Here is a 4,023-nt window from a genome sequence, read left to right on the forward strand (position 1 = left end):
AGGCTTTTGTAGTAAGATCTAATGATTCTCTGAATTTCCTCTGTGTCTGTGGTTATGTCCCCCTTTTCATTTCTGATCTTATTTATTTGCGTGTTCTCTCTAACATGGAAACTTTTCAAAAATAGACTGTATGCTTGGCTACAAAACAAACTTTAACTCTGATGGCTATTCTTCGTTGTCAGCTGGACTGCATCTGGAATTAACTAAAACTCAAATGGTAGAAGACACCTGTGAAGGATGTTTTTTCTTAAGTCATTTGAAGTGGGAAGACTCATTTCTAATCTGGACCTTTGAGCTGACAAGAGCCACTTTTATCTGGGCCACACGTTCATCTGGCAGCCTATACCAATGCCATGGAAGAAGGAAGCTCTCTCTCCTTTTGCCTGCTTGCTCTCACTCTCACCCTCACCTCACAGGCTGAACGACTACTGGGTTCTTGGCGCTTTCATTGGTAGACAGCTATTGTTGGAGTAGCAGGACCAGAGCCTGTAAACCATTCTAATAAATAGATATTCATCCTATAAGTTCTGTACCTCTTAGCAGTGGTTCTCTCCCTGTAGGTTGTTCCCACTTCAGGGGTCACATATCAGATAGCCCGCATATCAGCTATTTACGTTATGCTTCGTAACAGTGGCAAAATTACAGGTATGAAGTAGTAATTAAATTCTTTTATGGTTGAGGGTCACCACCATATGAGGAACTGTATTAGAAGATTGTGGCATTGGCAAGACTGAGAACCACTGCTCTAGGGAGCCCCAACTAATATAGATTTGGGTACCGGAAGTAGTTATAGAGCAACAGAAGCATGAGGATGAAATTTTTAATTAATTGGAATAGGCGTTCTAATTTTCCAACACCTACAGTTTCTAAGGCTCTATAGCTATTAAAGCTTCTCCCAAGGAGCTCAGAGAACACAGAAAGACCATGGTGAGAATTATTTTACAAACTTGAGGAGACAAATTAGTTTGATTATCCTGATTCACAAATTGTAAGAGGCAACTTATTGGGTGATTTTCTATACAAAACTTTTAACAATTTGTAGAAAAAAAATAGGAAAACAATAACTGTCATTTCCTCCTAGCATCTCTGGATAAACAGACAAGGAAAAGACTGAGCACCCTCCGTGATCAAATGAACAACTTCTAGCATCTTCAAATATACTGAAGGACATTTAACACAGTGGTTGAATTGGTCAGCTCTACATGGGCATAAACAGTTGAATGAAACACTTGAATGATTTCCAAGTTCACAAGAGAGGAACTGTCAAGAGAGCAAGCCCAAGCCAGGGACATCCACAGAAACAGGCCTGAGCCAGTGATCTCCACCAAAGCAGGTCGGAGCCAGCGCCCTCTGCCAGAACAGGTACAAAGGGATCTGCCCAAGCCAAAGACCTCTACGGGAACTGGCCCAAGCCAGGGACCTCCATGGGAGCAGGTCAGAGCCAGGGACATCCATAGGAACAGGCCAGAGTCAGAGACCTCCATGGGAACATGACCTCCGGCAAAGACACTGCCTGCATCAGTTAGAGAAAGAAATGGGTAGGCCCCAATGAAAGGACACATTCAACAACCTAAAGAGCAATATGAAATACCAAAACCTAATTGTCCTACAACAGGAAAACCTGAATATCCTAACCCAGAAGAAGCAGAAGGAAATGACTTAAATATAACTTTATGAAGATGATAGAGACCCATAAAGAGGAAATGAAAAATTCCCTTAAAGAAATGAAGGAAGCCGGGCGGTGGTGGCGCACGCCTTTAATCCCAGCACTCGGGAGGCAGAGGCAGGCGGATCTCTGTGAGTTCGAGACCAGCCTGGTCTACAGAGCTAGTTCCAGGACAGGTTTCAAAGCTACAGAGAAACCCTGCCTCGAAAAACCAAAAAAAAAAAAAAAAAAGAAATGAAGGAAAAGACAACAAACATTGGAATAAATCAATAAATCTCTTAAAAAAGCCAGAAAACCCAAGGGAAAAAAAACAAATAGGTGAAGCAAAAACTTCAAACAGTTCAAGACTTGAAAACTGAAATAGAATCAATGTTTTTAAAAAAAAGCACAAGCTGAGAAAATTGTGGAAATGAAGAATCTGGGTAAATGTACAGGAACTACAGACGCAAGCATAACCAACAGAATACAAGAAACACAAGAATCTCAGGAATTAAAGATATGTAGATTCATTGGTCAAAGAAAACATTAAATCCAACAATTTCATAATACAAAACACCCAGAAAATCTGGGACACCATGAAAAGACAAAGAATACCTAAGAATAGTAGGGACAGAAGAAGGAGAACTCTTGCTAAAAGGCACAGAAAATACACTTAACAAAATTATAGAAGAAAACTTTCCCAAAATGAAGAAGGATATGCCAATGAAGGTATGAGAAGCTTACAGAACACCAAATAGACTGGACCAAAAAAAAATTCTTTTGTCATATAATAATCAAAACACTAAACATACAGAATAAAGGATATTAAGAGATGCAAAGGAAAAAGGTCAAGAAACACATAAAGGCAGACCTATCAGAATTACACAAGAATTCTCAATGGAAACTCTAAACGCCAGAAGGTCCCGGACAGATGTGTTGCAGATACAAGAGACCACAAATACAAGCCCAGACTACTATACCCAGCAAAGCTTTTGATCACCATCGATGGAGAAAACAAGATTCCATGACAAAATTGGATTTAAACAATACCTATCCACAAATCCAGTCGTACAGAAAGTTCTAGAAAAAAAACTCCAACCCGAGGAAGCTAAGTGCACCTACATAAACACAGGCAACAGATAACTGCACACCAGCAAATCCTAAGGGAAACACACAAACACTACCACCAAAAAATAACAGGAATTAGCAATCACTGGTCACTAATATCTCTTAATATCAATGGACTCAATTCACCTAGAAAAAAGACACAGGTTAAGAGAATGGATACAAAAGCAGGATCCATCCTTCGGATGTTTACAAGAAACACTCCTCAACCTCAAAGACAGATATTACCTCAGAGTAAAGGGTTGAGAAAAGAGTTTCCAATCAAATGTATCTAAAGAAACAAGCTGGTGTAGCTAAGCTAATATCTAACAAAATAGACTTCAAACTAAAATCAACAGAAAAGATGGAGAAGGACACTTTATACTCATCACAGGAACAACCCATCAAGTTCAAGTCTCAATTCTGAACATCTATGCCCCAGATAAAACAGCACCGACATATAAAGGAAACATTACTATACCTCTGCAGGTCCGGGCATGAGTCTTGGACCTCCAGGGGAGTAGGCCTAAGCCAGGACTGTGGGAAGTATACTTGAACGCATTGGCACAAGAGACCACTTCCTAAATATAACTCCAGCAGCACAGACACTGAGAGAAACACTTAATAAATGAGACCTCCTGAAACTGAAAAGCTTCTGTAAAGCAAATAACATGCTCAACAAGACAAAACAGCAGCTTACAGAATGGGAAAAGATCTTCACTAACCCCACATCAGACAGAGGTCTGATCTCCAAAATATAAAAAGAACTCAAGAAATTGGTCATCAAAAGAACAAATAATCCAATAAAAAATGGAGTACAGACCTAAATAGAGATCTCTCAACAGAGGAATCTAAAATGGCTGAAAGACACTTAAGGAAATGCTCAACATCTTTAGCCATCAGAGAAATGCAAATCAAAACAACTGTGAGATTCTATCTTACACCTGTAAGAATGGCCAAGATCAATCACACTGATGACAACTTATGCTGGAGAGGGCATGGGGTACAAGGAACACTCCTGCATTGCTGGTGGGAGTGCAAGCTGGTTCAGCCCCTTTGGATATCAGTATGGCAATTTCTCAAAAAATTAGGAAACAACCTTCCTCAAGACCCACTTTTGGGTATATGTTCAAAAAATGTTCAATCGTACCACAAGGACATGTGTTAAACTATGTTCATAACAGCATTGTTTGTCATAGTCAGAACCTGGAAACAACCTAAATGCCCCTCGACCAAAGGATGGATGAAGAAAATGTGGTACATTTACAAAATGG

The sequence above is a fragment of the Microtus ochrogaster genome, chromosome 1, assembly GCF_000317375.1.
Source record: "Microtus ochrogaster isolate Prairie Vole_2 chromosome 1, MicOch1.0, whole genome shotgun sequence".
NCBI classification, from domain to species: domain Eukaryota; kingdom Metazoa; phylum Chordata; class Mammalia; order Rodentia; family Cricetidae; genus Microtus; species Microtus ochrogaster.